The sequence below is a fragment of the Struthio camelus genome, chromosome Z, assembly GCF_040807025.1.
Source record: "Struthio camelus isolate bStrCam1 chromosome Z, bStrCam1.hap1, whole genome shotgun sequence".
Taxonomy (NCBI): domain Eukaryota; kingdom Metazoa; phylum Chordata; class Aves; order Struthioniformes; family Struthionidae; genus Struthio; species Struthio camelus.
In genome coordinates, this window is record NC_090982.1 from 83,842,893 (window position 1) to 83,860,785 (window position 17,893).

The 17,893-nt window shown below is 42.4% G+C and overlaps 1 protein-coding gene and 1 long non-coding RNA gene across 11 annotated transcripts in view; one reads left to right on the forward strand and one right to left on the reverse strand.

Annotated features, from left to right (window-relative positions):
• Positions 1–17,893, forward strand: part of LOC138060854 (SET-binding protein-like) — a 267,800-nt gene that overhangs the window by 158,861 nt on the left and 91,046 nt on the right. The window lies entirely within an intron of this gene.
• On the reverse strand, positions 3,485–5,450 carry LOC138064567 (uncharacterized). 2 transcript variants are annotated; one of them, XR_011137828.1, is made up of 4 exons: positions 5,386–5,450; positions 5,175–5,251; positions 4,833–4,915; positions 3,485–3,620 (listed from the first exon to the last, which is right to left on the reverse strand). It is a non-coding gene; the product is annotated as an uncharacterized lncRNA (long non-coding RNA). The 2 variants fall into 2 exon arrangements; XR_011137827.1 differs by having other exon boundaries at positions 5,175–5,429.

The window sequence follows — 17,893 nt, forward strand, 5'->3', positions numbered from 1 at the left end:
TGCTCTGGAGCCGAGGCAGTTACTTGTCCTCTCTGCCCTTTAGTTTCTCTGTTCTCGAAGAATATGTAGCAATATTTGTTTAAAGAGATGCTGAGACATAATTTATTAATGCACGCAGCGTTGTTTCAGATCCCTAGGATACTGGGGGACGGAAAGACATGAGTATTATTACAGAATGCTATAGTTCAACATAAAAATGAACTGAGTTTTCTACTAGGTGGGTAAAAATTTCTACTGAGAGCTTTATTTTTGATGTGCTGAACAGCTACCCTTCTCCCCAGGTGTGAATGCAGGGTGGATAATGAGAAACGTCTTTCAGCTGGGTGCATGCACCCTCTGTATGTACTAGTGTCCAGCTGGAAGCAGTCACTGTAGAGTGGAAAGGGGGGAGACAGGCTGGACCATTTGGCTTTCAGGTCTGGTGACTTGATACCCAGTGCATCAGTGCTTCCAGAGAAGAAATACCACCAGCTCTTCGGTACAGCAGAGGGAAGCGCAGTTTTGACCAAGGGCAAATTGGAACCAGAAGTGTTTTTTTACAGTGATAGTGGTTAACCGTTAAAACAAGGGGCCGGGGGAGTGATGTATTCCATCTTTTGAAGACTTCAAGACTGAAGGCCTCTCTGGAGGAAGCATTTTAGACAAAAGTTATTTGGCTCAACAAAAGAGTGAGTGGGTAAAAATTAAAGCTCTGTGACATATAAAAGATAGATGATCGACTAGTCCCTCTAGGGGTGTGATTCATTTCACATAACTTTAGATATCTAAAGTTAGATGCCTAAGGCCGAACTGGTCACCCTAGGCTCCCTTTTTAGTCAACAGCAAGAAATAGGTGTCTCCAGAGAGCAATCCATTTGACATGCCTTAGATGCCTGTTTCAGAATGACGTGAATTGTCCTCCGGGGTACCTGTTCCTCTCCGTTGACTGTCGAGGAAACCTATGGTGACTCATTCAGATTCAAGCATCTAATTTTTAGATGCCTGAGGAAAGATGCATGCCACTGTGGGACACCTGGGAGCTGTGGAGCATGGCCCTCCATTTATAGGACAGAGACTTGTTTCGTGGTAGTACTTGTTCCGCGTCATTTATGAGTTAGGTACTGCTTGAGCTGTGTTCCCATGTTGATGTACTGTTTAATATTTTGAAAGGAGGACCTGACAACATCATTCCCATTTCGTTATGGGCCCGGGTGTGGGTAAAGGTGGGCCAACCTTGTTCTGAGTTACACTGGTGTACACTCCCTGCAGTCTCACAGTCTTTGAAGGAATTACCATGCCTTACACCTGAAAGTAGAATGAGCCTTTTTGAAAGGATTAATCCAGCTGCCACAGCAATTTGATTCTTTCCATGTAAGCAATGGTCAGATGAAGGACAGATCTGGAAAAAATGCTGTGCATCACAAAGCACTTATAAAGCAAAAGCACTTGAGAAAATCCTTATTGAGAATGTGGAGACACAGTGTTAAGAACACTTTCATCTTTCATTTCTTCCTGCCCTGTAGTCTTTCTGGCGCTGCTCCAAATTCACTTCATCACTGGGTGTTATTTGGTTTAGAACTGTGCCTGTTGTGGATCCTGTTAATAGTACACTCCTGTGTGGTGTATCCAAATTCCTGGAGCCTAGCCCTGTCGCTCAAGATGACGAGCCTGTCATCACGCTAGAGGTGTGCTCCAAGCCACTTGGAACAATGCTTAAGCCCACGTCTGAGGTGGGTAACTGTGGTGCTCAGCTCAGGGGCCTCAGCATCATAACCCCCCTCTCTCGTCAATGAGAAGAGATGGGTTGCTCTGGAAGGCTACTCAGCCCACCAAAATCTGTTGCTGTCTTCTAGCGACAGCAGAGGGAGGACAGGGGCATTTGCAGCTTGCCTCAATCAGGTGCCCACTGTGAGATGGCTTGGATTCACTTTGTTAGATGACTTTGGATCACTTAAGCTGATGAGCTTTTTAGTGCATCAGTGTGTAGCTAGGGGACTCCTAAGAAGAGTGAGCTTATTGCTGTCCCTCTTTGTAGAGTCACAGAGAGGATGAATGGCTCATGGACGGTCAAACAGAAAGTCTGTCCCTGCCAGCTACCTGTTCTCAGGGCCGCACTTTCTTGGCCGTCACCTTCCTGGATGGTTACTCTTGACTGTCCAACAGCTGCTGCTTTCCACCTCGGCAGTGGCAGAGTGATCCTGCCGTACCTCACTGGTTTGCCTAAATTGAAGTTTCAGAAGCTCTGTGAAGTAGAGGTGCTGTGTAAAGCTGTGTTGTTGCAGAAGACATGCACAGCTTGGGTCTCTGCACCGCTGATCCTGAGGATAGCAGTATGTGGCATATATGACCATACATTTGCAGCCTGATGGGGAGAGCAGTGATGATGGAACCAGATGTCACGGGGAAAAGTGGTATTGTCATTACTACGCGGCTCTTTTTGATTCTTCAGCTATGCAATTTGCAGACTCCTGCAATACTGTAGCAGAGGCTGTTTAGCCATTCCTCAGTTCCCACTTGCTGCAGCAGAGAAATCTGATCCTCCCCGATTATGAGAGACACGATACTCTTGCCACATCCAGCTGTTGCTAGCATGACGGTTTGTGCACTGTCTCAGCCAGTGGTGGATATTCTGTCTGTAGCAGCTCTTTCCTGGGCGACCATAATATGGTGGTTGAGGTGAGCAGTAACTTGTTGCTTCCCTTGGAGATGCAAATCTTGTTGTGACTGAGTCTTCTGTGCAAAGGTTGCCGTGAGGAAATTCACTGTACACTGCTCTGGATCATGGATACAGAGGAAACCTTGCACCTTTGGAGTCCACACAGCCTTCCCCCCTGTAAAAGTTCACCGTCCCATTAAGCAGGGCCCTTTTAGTGCAGTTTTCTCTTCTGCATGACAGACTCCCACTGACGTCAATGGGAGCTTCACTCGCAGCACAGGTACAGAAAACGCCTGAGGGCTCTCTCCAGCAGGAAATAAACAGCTGAAGCCTTTAGGGTGACCTGTGGAATCTTAGCTCTGAAGTGACGTTTATTTTCTCCTTTTTGCTAGAACCTACCATGGTCTGATAAATTGTGAGAAACACAGAGATATATGAAAACTTCTTCATCTTTGTGTCCCTAAAATCTTTTTTTTTTTTACTTTCCTGAAGAGCTTCTAAATTTTCTTTGTTGTTAAGCTGTGTTTTACACACTGAGATTGTACTCTTCTCTCACTAAACGCCTTTCCACATCGGGGAAAAATGGAGAAAGCTAGTGAGATTCATTGGCCAACTTGAAGTCACATAAGGGTATGAAGAAGCATCACCACCTCTCATCCAAAGTAGTTTAGGGAGTTGATATCTTGGAGATGCTAACATGCTCATAGAGACAAACACCCATCCTCCAAACTTGTTTATGGGTTTAGATGCTTTCTCATTGCCAACTGCTTTTCTGACACAGGTGCGTCTCTTTACTAATTTACTATGGAAACAATTTACTAAGAGGTAACAGTAACATGAGGTTTTACCCTGTGGTGGTGCAGATGTTGATGGGCCAATCCTGTGAAGTGCTAGTGCCATCCTGGGAGGTGGAGAACATCTTCCATGGTCTGGGAGGTGCTTCAGGACCACTGCATCATGATTCCCAGCTAAGCCCCTGCTGCACCTAGAGGAAGGAGTTTGAAGCGGTGGCAGAGAAACAAGAATGATTTTCTTTCACCATTAAATGAATGAATTCATACTCAGAAAGTTATGATTTAAAATAAGGACAAGAAAGTTATGATTTAAAATAAGGACATAAGGATTTAAACCCTTTTCTGTTACTGCTAATGAAAGCTTAAATTCAACAAAAGCTGGCCTTCATTCACTCAGGAGGGCTTTCCAGATAATAATAGTGAGTAAATGAGTTGTTTTTTAACCCTTGAGATATTAAATATTGGAACATAGGAACTGTTACACCGGTCAAAGTCTTATTACTGTCCTATTACTAGCTTCCCAGAAGTGACTGCAGCCAACACCAGATGCTGCCAATGAACACACAAGAAACCATGTAGTAGACAATTATGGTAGTTATAATTTGCTCATAAGAAAAATAGCTTCTTATCCACTGCTTCTTATCAATGTTTGGCTTATGCCCTGATACAGGGCAGTTTATGCTTTACTAGTGAAAGCAGTCTTTGCAAAAGTGATAGCAGTCTTTGCAAAAGAAGGGTCTAGAATTTGGGAGGTCTGAGTGGGATTCTTGGCATAGCCCCTGAATGGCTGGATGACGTTGGCCAAATGACATCATCGTTCTACACTTCATTCCCCCACCTAAATGGTATCAAAGAAAGATCTTGACACTCATGAGGTTTCTAAGATCTGCTAACCAAAAGTGCTATAAAACGTCAAGGGATGGCTAAGTGAAAAATCCTATCTATATCTTAAATGCAAACAATTATTACAAGGAGTCCCAAAGATAGCAAGAAATTAAACTAGTTTCAGAGAATATGATGTGCTGTTCTCTTTTCTCGATTGTGGACTTAAGAAGGCATTTATTTGGCAGTGCTTATGTCAAACTGATTGGTGGGCGATCAGTTTGGCTGCTTTCCCCATGCAGTTTTGTCATTGCAAACCTTCCACTTACTTGTGTGGTTCCTTCGCTCAACAGAGAGAGAGAGAAGTGCATTAAAAACTGAAAGAAAAATCCCCCAGCCAGTCACTTCTGATCATACCATTCACTGTTATTATTTTAAAAAGAGGAATAGAGAAGTACAAACAGAAAGTCCTTGTGTCCTTGTGTTCATCTTCCTGCAGCGTAAAGTTGTCTTTCGTCCTTTCTTTGCAAGAGTGAGCTAGGAAACAAATAACGTCTAAAGACAGAAGCTGAGTTGCTCACCCCAGATTTTGATGGAAGGTCACCTCGCAGGTCTCTGCAGTTCAGAGATGCTTCTGTTATTCATATCCTAGCTCTTTTTCCCGCTAAAGTAAATGACAAGTTATGAAACTTTGTGATTTGGTTGTTATTAATGTATTGAAAAATGATAATATACTGAATGCATATGGCAGAGCATTCCCTCCTCCCGCTCCCAGCTCCCCCTATCAGCTGCTGTGGCTCTTCACTGCATTTAACCACTCCTGGCTTTCAGAATAGATTGGTTTCCGTTCTCAGACCTTCTTTGTCTTCTGTTGCAGCTGTTTGTTTCGCGGCACGGTCAGTATTTGTGGAGATCAAACCCACCTCCAAACTCTCCTCTCCTCTCTTCCTCTTTTTGCCACTGCAAAGGTCACATATCTGCTGGTGCTTCTGTATTCATGCTGTGAGATATCAGAAGGGAGAAAGGGAAACCATTAATAAAGGACGAGTAAAGCAGACTGCAGAGTAGCATATTCTGGTCCTACATCCTGTCAGAGGGCAGGAGGTTCAAACTGAGCCTTGAAGATCTTTTTACATGTATTTGAGAAGGCAGTGTATAAATGCTGCAACATGATCACAAGTACACTCTCGCATCTGAAGTGGGAAGGGCTGTGGTAGTGCTTCACGCTTCTGTTTTTGGTTTGAAGGGCTTCTTTTGCATTGATTTGCATGAGCTTACCTCCAACTTGAGGGAGAAAACAATTCTTTCCTGAATAGCTGCAATATCTTACCTCTGTTGTGAAGGGCAATGGATTCCCAGGTCACACTTCCCATTAAGATCTGAGCTTACGGGCTTTATAGGACGTACTCAGGTGATGTATGTAAGTGCACCCACAAGTCCTGTGGCAATGACATAGGAGGTCCTGTGTCATATCCCAGTGGGATGTCTCAGCTAACCAAAGGTGTCTGAAATGCCATTAGGCTCCTATGTTTAGGCAACTGAGTAAATCCCTGGATTTCCTTCTGTAGGCCAACAGCAGTCCCATTTCTCTCCTCTGTGACAATTCCAGTTAATTCGCTGGGGCGAGATTCTGCAGATTCACACACCTAAATGCACATGCCTCCCTGTAGGTGGCTAAAAGTAAGCCAGGTATTTCGTCTCTCATGACAGTCAGTAGCAACCTTGATGGCTATTAAGCTCACACAAAGTAGACAACTACATTAGACAGGCTGTTTCAAAAGGGACAGGATTTAATCTCCTAAGTACTGTCACCTACTGCCCTTTGAGACGCCCTTGCATACCCAAAGCATCCCTTGAGAACTATCAGCTATGATACACACCTCAGGGGACACCTCGAGTCTTCTGCAGTGGTACATTGGAAGCAGGATACGTATGTGTAGGCACCTAAAACAGACTAGATCGTCCTTAGGTTGGGATCCTGGTCGGTCTGCCCTAATTTCCGTTTGGACGTGGTGATTAAGAAGGAGCTTATAGATGCTCCCTTGGATTGTCCAGGTTGCTGGGCGCTCTTGTTTGAGGCTTCAGTTTCTTATGTCTCAACACTCGCCTGCTTGCCTTGCGGTGCCCTCATGGCCCCTGCACTCCCCTGAGAGTGCGCCCTGTCGCTCTGCACACCAGCTTTCGTAGGATTCATTCCTCGTCTTGGTGGGTGAACTCTCATGTCCTGCGGTGGGTAGTCGTGGGAGGAACACGAGGGAACTAAGAGCTTTCAAGTTTTTTTTTTACCTCTCAGTCTCTCCATAAAGTGATTTCAGGTACTCCTTAAATGTATAACCTCTTCTGGGCAAGGAATTACAAGCTCAAAGTATTGACAAAGTAAGATTTTGCATGGATAGCAGACAGAGCTGGACAAAAACAAATTGAAGAGCGTGGGCTGAGAACAAAGTGTAAGCATGCCTTAATTTAGAGTTTCCCGAATTAGATTTCATCCTACTCCCACGTAGTTGCTACACCTAGAAAAAGGACATGTCACTTCCAACAGCTGCTAGGATGGTATAAAAGAGAAAGTGTGTCTGCACCAACACAACTTGAATATGGTTTGCTTTGGAATATTCCATAATAAATTAATTGGCCTTTACAGCATGAGCTGGTTGTCTCAATTCCCTGCGCACATTAGGTTCTGCCCAAAATGTGACTGATTTTAGGGATGGTGTCTTCTTTTTGGACTGGAGCTCCTGGGTGTGAGTGAGCATTGCGTATTGCATTTCAAATGAGAAATGTGCCAGAGTCCTTCTTAAAAACCATAGTTACAAAATATCCCCTAGAAGTATTCACATAATTTGGGAGAGTTTAGTAAACTGAAGTAATTTTGCTAGAGTATTTTTCCCTCTTCTGAATACTTTCTAAATGCTGTCCAGCAGCTTACAGTCCCAGCCAGGAAAATTATACGTGGGGCAAAACAGTAAGTGCTTCTTGTAGTTTATAAGGTGCCATTAAAGCTTTCTAATAAAAATAGAACAGAAATTGTAAATATTCATTGCATTCTTACAGTCCTTATGGGAGACAGCAAAAGGCACCAAAATATTTCATTCAATAACGTCTCAAATACATGCACATAATCTGTTGCTTCAATAGCATCAAAAAGTAGTTAGCAGCACAATGGTGTAGGACCCCCTTGTAGCAACTCTCTATTTCATCCACAGCATAATAAGAAAATATTGTAAACTTTGTAAAGAAAAATATAAGCCCACATGTATTCATTTCAGCTCAATGTAGGATTAAAAAAAAAAAAAAAAAGACAAGCAAGCAAGCAAAGGGAAGTTGAAAGGGGGACCTCTTCAGAGCTGTCTAAAACTTTCCAAAAATATCATATGTAAAATACTGCCTCTTTTGGTTTTGGCCTTTAGTTTCACTTGCAAACACTGGCTGTATAATCTCCTAAGGAAGTAAACAACAGGAAAACAAATCCCCAAAGAAATAAAACTAACGTCTCTATTTGTGATCCCAAGAGATGAAGTTTTTCTCCTAAAAACAGTGACCACTGTAACCCAGTCCATGAATCATGGCACTTAAGCATAGAGAGTCACATTCCATGTTGACACAGACCTTCAGTAGTCCCATTAAATGTACTGGGGTTGCACAAGATGTAAATCACTGTAAAATATGAACCCTGATCTAATTTCTTTCTCTGAGATACCTTATTTCAAAGCAGTTGTTTCTAATTCCCCATCACCACCAAAAATCCTAGTAGAACAGATTTTGGTTTTTGAAATAAAAAATTCTAAATATTGACAATCTTCAAAGAGAGGCTGCAGTTAGCTCTCTGGGCATTTTCAAATCAGACCTTCAGGGGCAGTTTTCTTGTTTGATACTTTAGGTCAGGAGAGAACTATGAGGTTTATTGAACAGCACGTGTCCATGGCTGGACATATTTCACCAGCAACTTAAATAGGAAAATACGGTATATTTGTGTTTGTATTGGAATATATTGGAAAGTAATGTACATGTTCAGGTGAAGAATCAGTGGTCCATTGCATTGTTTCTGTGGTAATTAGTAGGCAAATGACCCTTCTGATGGCAAAACCGAATTACGCTTATGAATATTCAGCAGGGACCACTGCAAGAGGATGGCCTGAATGACCTGAAAGGTCTTCCCAAATCTAATATTTATGACTCAAGGAGTGGCAGATTTCAAGCCACTAACGAGTAAGGATAACACCAATAGTTACAGCAGCCTCTGTATTTGTCTCTGTATGACAAATAGGGACAAAATACAATAAACCTACTTGTCTTTACCTTTTTATTATTTCATCTGCTGTTCTGGGAAAGAGCCCGTTTTACCTACCCAGTGGCGAACATACAGAATTAAAAAAAGAAATGCCCTCCGAATATTAACCGTCATCTTGTTTATACGTGTATAGATGTAAAATCACAACATAGGCAATGTTCTGTCTTGTACCAATGAGGCTTTTTTTTAAATCATAGAAAAATATCGCAGATCTTAGGTTTTTTAAATGGATCACAACGTTAGGGGCTTTGTGTAAAGTAATGCCACGTAAAGAGCCGCCTGCATTTCCCAGTTGGACACAACTTGTGTCTAAAGATACTATGACAGGTTTTTTGGTTTTTTTTTTTCCATACAGGAGGTTGTCCTAGGTCACCACTGCAGGCATTAAATATTAGACCTTTGTATTTTCCCTTACTGAGCTTTGCATGGAGGAATACATGGCAACTGAGGCACATGGTATTATGGGGGTGGTGGGTCAGATATCCTTGTCTTCTGAAAAAGCCCTGAACCTCTTCAGAGCTGTCTAAAACGTTCCAAAAATACCTCTGCTGTAATATAGGTGGATAATCAGAATGTGTGGTGCTGGGTGGCGGTTTACAAGTTTTGTCAGTATGTATTTGGGATGACTTGGATAACTGATTCGTGGCTTCATCACTCATGATTAATGTGCTATAAAGTTACAGGAATGAAAACCTCGGCGAAGCAGGGGCCTTGCAGAAAAGAGCAGTATGTGCCCATGTAATTACAGTCTGTAACATTAATCCATCTGCACAAATGGGCTCAATTGAGGTTGTGCTCACAAACTCATCGAGTTACGACATTTTTCAGGTTCTTGTCTTTGCCAATGCAGTGTTTTCATGACAACTTTTTATGTCATTTATTGGACAGACTTATAATACAAATCAATGTGATTACTTAGAAGTTTACACGCATGAAAATTTGGGGGAACGTTGACAGGTAGTACGCAGCTCCTTATGAATGGTAGTCTGCTTTTCTTGTACGGGGGATGTTATTTCAACTGCCTGAGATGTTTTTGCCCTTTCCCCTTACTCCTCAAGGGCAAGAGGTGAAAGCAGTTAACTCAGTTAAACGCTGTGAATGCAGTGTGCCCCCATTGCGTTCATACAGCGAGAGAAGACCTGAGCAAAACCAGACCCCTGTTGTGGTAGGCGTTGTAGGTATTCAGGGTAAGAGACAGGCTCTGGTCCTTCAAGTTTACCGACTAAATCCAAAACAGGTGTATGTAGCAAAATTAAGGAAATAGCATTATTTCTTTCCATTTTTAGACAGAGCCACAGCTTTTGGCACAACATTTTCCAAAGTCTCAGCATCTTCTGATAACGCTGTTGTCAGAGGGAGCGCTTGGGTGCCTCAAGCGAAACTCAGCCACTGAAATTCGGGCACTTCACTCAAGCGTCTCTAGGACATGTAGTGTCCATAGACTCCAGACATAGTCCATGGACCTCCAGTGGACAAGTTAGGTTCTTCACTGGCCTAATCACCCTGTGGAAATACCTTTCTCTCTCTCTCTCTCTCTCTCTCTCTCTCTCCCTCCACTGACCACAGAGGCAGCCCTGGGTGACTACATTCCTAAATCAGGAATCTCAGTCAGGAAGGGTATTAAGTACATGTGATTTCAGTGCTTAAATAGGAGCTGGCCTCTTCGGAAGCTTTGGCGAGTAACAGTCAAGTTCCTTGCCCAAAATCAAAGAGGATATGAGAGAGTAAGGAATTGAATCTGAATCTTTGAAATTCCTATCCAGTGTCTTAATCATAAAACCTTCTTTCTGCTGAATGAGCTGCTTCCTGTCCTTTGGGTTTGCTTTTCCAGTAGGTTAAATACATTCCTTACTAATACCCTAATAGCACTTCTCAGTACTAGATCCATTCCGACTGGGAGCAACAGTTCATTGGCTTACTTGGAGATTCCTCCATTTTCCCTTGGTGAGGAGGAGGATAGTTAACGTACGGCTGCATTAAACTTTTAAGTATTTAGAAGTATTGTAGGTATATGAGAGAAGGTGGGGAAAGGGCACTGGTAGTTAGAAGAAAGCTGCACGCTGGCTCCCAGTGAAGAGACCCCTCTCTGATATCAGATAGGTCCAAAGGACTACCTTACCATACTCAGAAGAAAAGCTAATCCCTGGGATCATTATATTCACAATCCTGCCTTGTGATCTTTATAAATCTCCCTCTGAACACAGAGGATGAGCATCCTAGTGGGATTGTCAAAATGCTTTTTTGTATGAACGCTTGGTTCAAAAGGAAGCAGAACACTGTGAAGTGTCCATGAAGAAGCAACCGTCTGAAGGTTTGCCTTATGAAAGATTAACTGGAATCCTAGTTACCTTTTTTTCTTTTTTTCTTTTTTTTTTTGACAAAGGCTCTCTTTAAGGACTCATGTTTTAAATGTTCACCGTTTAATTATTTATGCATTCTGAGCTGTATTTTCTGCAAGTGGAACTTGGCTGTGGTGCTAACCTTTTCTTTCACACCGCTGAAAGCACACGCTGCACGGTGAGCTAAAACATCTGAAGGATGAGCTACAGCACCTAAGGGTTCCCTGGAGCATGTATGCAGCGAGTGTGTAAGGCCAGCTTAAGTGTGCGTGTGAGATGGGTTATTTGCTTGACTGCTTTAAGCAGTAAGTGAACAAATCTGAACTGGTAGCATCTTGATGAAATGGTTTCAGCCCTAGTTTAGAAGTGAGAAGGTACGGATTCTGCATTGGATCGTGTATAGGTCTTTCTCCTCTGCTTCAGTGTCTTTGCTCTTCTGTGTTCTGCCTTTATTATTTGAATGGAAAGACTTTGGGGTAGACTTTTTTCCCTTTGTTTTTGTACAGTGGCTACTGCAAGGCACATCTGCTTTGATTTTGAATGACCAGATAATCACAGTGAAAATAATAAACAAATGTAATTGCAATGATTGTTTCAAATTATTAAAGGAAAGTATAGGAGTGAAGGCCTAGGTTCCTAGTCTGAGTCTCCCTGTGTTGTGGTTAGGCCTAGACTACCTGCCCTTGGTCAAATCATTGTCTTACTTATGTCTTATGCCTAACCTAGTGTGGAAATGGGGAGAAGTACAGACTATCCTAAGTGTAGAGGGTTGCAACGGATTTTGCATGGCTTTGAAATCTCTTTAAAAATTTTGTAAATCTCTGTTGTCTTAGAAGTGTAAGAAATAAATTTTCTTATATATAAGAATTTAATTGTACCATCAGAAGTATGTTCAGATGGGTTTGCTAAGTCACCTCCCCCCAGGATGATGTATAAATAGGACTCATTTGAAAAGCAAGCAAGATAGTAAACATGAAACCAAGTAACAGATGAAGAAGAGAAGAAAGACTGGAGTGTTGCTAACAAGTCTCATGCTATGTAGGAATGATTCTTGCTACAGACTTTGATAACCAGCACATAGACTATGCCCTGGCTTAATGTGCTTACATTTCTAATGCAAGGGAAGTCAGGAGTGGGATCCTTGTAAAGTGCTTAACTCTGTTAGAGACTTGTAAACGTGGGTCCAAAGGCATATCAAAGCGGCTAATGCAGCAGCTCTGTGCAATTACTGAAATCCACCCTTGCTAAATGTTACACATCCTTGGTTTTGCCACTCTTGAATATCAGAGACAGTCCTGGAAGAGCTTTTGTGAGACCTTTATGGTAGCCTTGTTTTGATTATGTGCAGTAAAATTCTTCAAACAGACGAAATTCTGGGATTACTGCAGAAACATGGAAGGGAAGACTGGAAAAGACAGAGATAGATCACCTAGCAGTCTGTCTTCCTGTCATTGCACAATTGTTCCCTGTAGCATTTTCTCCATTCCCTATTATTTTGTCTAGTGTTACATGTTCAAAAAATGGGTTTCCTGTTGCATTTGTAGGCTGCCCTATAACTTAATACATCTCACTGTCAGCAGGTTCTAATATTAAGCCTAAATTTCCTTTCACTTCATCCCTTCCCTCCGATTTGTGTTGCGAAAAGCCAGCAATCTCTTCAGCTGTTGATAGCATGGTGTCTTGACTGAGCAGGGGGAGTTTTGCAGCCTTTTTGCATTCGATAGGCTCTGTTTTACAACTGACACTACACAAACGTTATCGCTTACACCTACATTTGAATATAAAGATTAGCCTAAAGGAGGGTAGAGGCCTTAAATGTTCAGCGGCTAGCCCCCTGGGGAGGGAATGTTTCTAGATCAAGTCAAATTTGACTTCATCTGAGAGTATATTGAAATCAGATATTGTCCCTTTTCCATCTGCAGAGTAATCTGCAGAATCTGGGCAAGTTTTCTCCAAGGGAGATGTCATGGCCTATTGCGAAATAACTCTTCATTTTCCAAAACACTCTTGCAGCTCAGTCTTTCCCATACATGGAGTCCCCTCTCTACAGCACATAGCAGCAACGATACCCGCTCTGTATATAGTGTCTGCGTGTTTTTCTTTCCTTTTTTTTTTTTTTTTCCTTTTACAAGAAAATGGGATCAGGCATTTTGAAAGCACTAGTGTTTATTCCGGCAGAAATCTATCCAAGACAAGTGAACCGTCAACACCTACTTCTCAATAAACAACTGTCAGGGATTTGAGTAAATGAGGGCTGCTCGTGTGGGTGTGTGTGTCTGCTGGTTATTTAATTACTCCGTGAGTCTGCTCGTCTCCCTAGTAACCTTCATGTTTTCATTTGAGTTACACCATAGCTTTACAGTTATTTTCCCCAAACCATTGCTGGTTCGAAGACAAGATTTCCAGGCACTAGCCCGGCTTTGTTTGCTGCCTGTGTTACTGTAGCGTGGGCAGAAACTTTAAACAGGCCCCTATGACCTTCCAGGTGTGCTGCAGAGGGGTTTGGGGTGGCTCTGATGCCCGCTGGGCACACACCTTCACTTTGGCAGTGGCTCCCCTAGGATCTGAAAGAACCCTCCACCCCCCCCCAATCCCCTTTGCTAAAATTACTATTTTTGTAATACTAGCAATTAGAAGCCACTGCCAAAACTGGCATTCTGTTTTGCCCTATAATCGCATGGCGGGAGATGGTCCCTGGCCCACTAAGTATCAACTCCAGATAGAGCAGGGTGCGTTGAAGTTAGTGGAAGAGCCAAGAGTACAGCGTTGATCTCCAAACTGCTAGGCTGGCTAGACCATGCTTGCTTCCATAGTTGGGGTGTATGTCTCTAAAAATAGCTAGAGGCTACAAGAATGAGAAATTGGTAATTTAAAGAAACACAGAGAGGATACAAGTCCTCCAAAGGATGCCCCAAGTGGAGATGGGTTAGGTGCCTTGGCTTCCTCCATCATCAGTGTGGTCAAAGCAGTTGTCCATATAGATGGTGAGACTCCTACCCCCATGCCTAAGTTAAATGTCTAACTTTGGACAGTGTAAATGGCCCTTTCCATGGCAATTTTCATATTGAAGTGGCGGGGGGAGGTCCTCTGCTGAACCTTCAAGCCTGGGGAACAGTAACCAAAAGTAAAAAAAAAAAAAAAAAAAAAAAACCCAGATATAGGAGGGTATGCCTACCTCAAACCAAGTTAATCAAAGCAGAGGAAAGACTCTAGTCTCACAGCCATTGTCCATACTTGACCAAGAGGGCTGAGTAGCATACTCCTCATTAACGGTGCGAGTAATGGAATAAAGCCCTCTGGAAGCACAGCTAATGGCACAGAGGGGCTCATGTTGGAAATAATCTACAGAAAAAGCAGGAGCAGAAGACTCCCAGAGTCAAGGGATGGCACCGCTATGTGAGTAATAGGCAGCAGACTTTTTGCTGTCGAGCTAGAAGTAAACTCCCCATGAGTAGCAGATAGCGTTGCTGAGCTGTAGCCTCTGTCTAAAGTGTCCTCGCCTTTACAAACTGAAGAAGTACAACAAGTCTGCAGGAGAAGGAAACCTAATTATATTGCACATGTTCTCATTTAAGTTAGTGTAGGTTGCTGGGAGTTTGAGCAGCAGAAACGTTAGGTCACTTCTCGCCTGCGACTGTGTCTTTGCTTGATAAGAAGTGGAGAGCTTAGATACCTTTTTCTGATGCAGTTGCTTTAAGGGTGGAAGACTGGGGATCTTCTCCACAGTCTGGAGTTTCTTTCCTCGTAATGTTTTGCAAAAGTGATTCCGGTTGCCTCTGTGATGAGGATGGCCCCTTTTGATGGAAAAGTCATCATTTTAGCCAGCTCAGAGCCTTTTTCACATACATGCGTGCTGGTATGGCAAAGGATCAGTCTGTTTACACTTCAGCTTCTTGCCAGAGTGGCATGAATTCTATGAGAAAATATAAACTACACACACACACTCACACGCATACACGACTTGCCCAGCAAGTGCTTTTTTTTGTATTTTCACTATTTGCAAACCCTACCCCTGTTGATTTGCATATAAACCAGAGAATAAACAAACATACACACATAAAGCATAGGTGCTGGAGCTCCCATTAGCTTTACTGAGATGGTTTATTTGATATAGGATTGTCTAGTCTATGCCTCGCTAGTGGTGGAAGCCTCATCTTCTTATCCTTGTCATGAAAGGCAAGGATTCATTTATTTGAAGTCATCTTCAGGTAGATTGTAAAATGCCTTGGAAACATGGACTTGAGACCTTGGTCTCGGACACAGACAAACCTTCATGGGCACAGACAAAAGCGAGGGTCAGAAAACCTAAATTCTTTCACTGGCACTGACACAAAAGTATGGGCAGACCTTGGGCAAATCCCTGTGCCTCAGTATTTCCATTTGTAATATGCAGAATAATGATTCCTACTTCTTTCATTAAATGCTTTGAGATTTATTAAAGATAAACTTTAGATGACAGCAAGGTCTTTTGGTTTTGTGTGAATGATGTGATGGATAATACTCTGAAGACTATGACAGAAGTTGGAAAGAAGATGCATTTAATAAACCTCTTTTTTCCCCCTGCCACACACGCACACGCAATCACCTTTTTTATTCATAAAGTAGCATTTTTCCAAAATATATATCCTACCGCAGCAGTTCCTCTTAGGGAAGGGCAAAAAGACTCAGTCAGAGAAAGGATTACCTGTTCTGGACATCCTTCAGAGGAGATGCCATCAGGTGGGAAACAGACATGTTAATGAAAACAGAAGCTTCATTTTTAATACCTGTTACTGAAGAAGTCCATCCAGCTGAATGCATAACAATCTCCACTGAGGACAAACCTGAATAGATGGGGCAGGCAGGATTTAGATCAAATTTTGCCATACCTCGTGTACCAAAACCGATTCTTTGTGTGTAGGGCATTGGTTTCTCTTTAAATATTCCCTTCATCAGTAAGAATAAATGCAAAATATGTTACACATGGGGAAAGAGATGCCAGGAAGCTTTGTTTCTCTTCTCTCCCCATCACGAGAGATAGTAGATGTATCTATTATATGGTACCCATGCCCACCTCAACTGTTCCTCACCTACTCCAGAAAAAAAAAAAAAAGGCAAAAGAAAAGAAAATTCTGTAATAAATCTCAGAACCTCTGATCAGGGAAAGCCCAAATTCTCAAATATCTGTGACAAGCTGAGCAATCTGCAGCAGCGAAATTACAGCTGCTGCACACTGAACTTAAGTCTTTGGCACTTTAAAGTGCACGTTTTCCAGCTTTGCCCTTTCCATAGTATTCCATAGGGGCCACCCTTGGCAACTGCTGATAAGGTCGTGTGCAGGGTGGGTGATGAATCTGCACTGATTTCAGAAGGTTTTTCTCTCTGGTTGCAGAAAATATGTGTGCATATCTCCTTGAAAGAAATCCTTAAAGGGTGAATGAATATACAGGAATATGTAGACTGTCTAGGGGAAAACACAATTATATGTGTGTATGTGAGTGCGCGCACGCGCGCGTGTGTGTGTGTGTGTGTGTGCGTGTGTCCAGAAATAACAGAAAAAGAAGAAATAGTAGCTAAAAAATAATAAGTAAATACTACACCTAGGGTGAGATAGATAGTTCTCTTATTTGAAGCATGTTTAAAGCATTCACTGAAGTCTCTGCACCGATGACTTCAATGTATGCAACCTTTTTGTTCAGTGTTTTGAGATTTAGCTGTTGCTCCTTTCTCTTTTTTTTTTTCCACCTTAAAACTGACCATTGGAAACATTCTGAACGCTGAAGCAGTCTGACATTTGGATTCGGGCAGAGACCTCCAACAGTTTGGGGCTGGGGGTTTGTATTTGGGCTCTTACTTTGAGCCTGTGATACAGCAAACAGAACAGCCGAGAAATTTAAAACAGAAAAGACCAAATCAATGCCTTCTTCAATATTTAAAAAAGAAAAGGAAAGAAAAAAACAGCCAATGACTAAAACTGGCCTCAGTGTTCCCTATGTCTTCAGCTCCAGGGTGTTCTGATTCTGTTCTGTTTTACAGATGTCTGCAAGATTTAGAGCTAGAACAGGTGTTAGACTCTGCCTCCTCATAAAATTCAAGACCGAAGCTCAGTTAAGCCCTATTTGATGAGGACAGAGTCAGTCTGAAGGAACATTGTACATATATAAATACACACACACACACACACACACACATATATATAAATATATATATGCATCTGTCAAATTTACTTGTGCCTGCGTTCAGCTAGTGCAGAAGAATCGCAGCAGGCATCACCATGGCTTTACCTGGGCCGTGCTGGTACCTGGGTGCATTCACCAAAGGCGTTTTTTGCCTTTGCTTGCTCTTGCAGCGCAGCGTGCGGTCAAACGCTGCCCTTCCTGACTCCGGGGGGAACCACATCTTGCTGGGCTCCTCTAGGCATCCTTACCTGCGTAGATCGACTCTGCTGTACCAGTGGGGCACACCACTTTACAGCAGTAGGGAATATGGCAACGGGAATGAATTGTTAAAAAATTAAAAATATTCTATTTTGATGCCAAGGCTGAGGAAGAATTGTTGGGATTAATCCAGAAATGAGGAGTGTCTAGGGATAGAAACTGATTCCAGGGGAAGAAAGAAGAGATTCTGAACAGTGAAATTTATTACGCTGGGATATAGCCTCCCAAAGGAAGAGGTTGAAGACACATACATTTCTGGAATTGCTTAACACTAGGTTGGACAAAACACTGGAGAATATAGAGAGGATGTATAAGTCACAGATTTTTAAAGCTAGAAAGAGCCATTGTGATCACTTAGTCAAACCTCCTGCATAACTCATACCAGGGGATTTGCTTAAATGTGTTCCTGTTACAAGAGCAATAGCTGTCGTGCACTAATGCATATGTGTTAGAAAAACAGCCAGACTTGATTTAAAAGACGCTTCCAGTAACAGAGAATCCATTGCTATGATAAGCTATTCTCGTGATTAATTATGCTCACTATTAAAAATGTGGGCCATGTTTCCGATCTTAGTTTTCCTAGCTTCGGCTTCAAACTA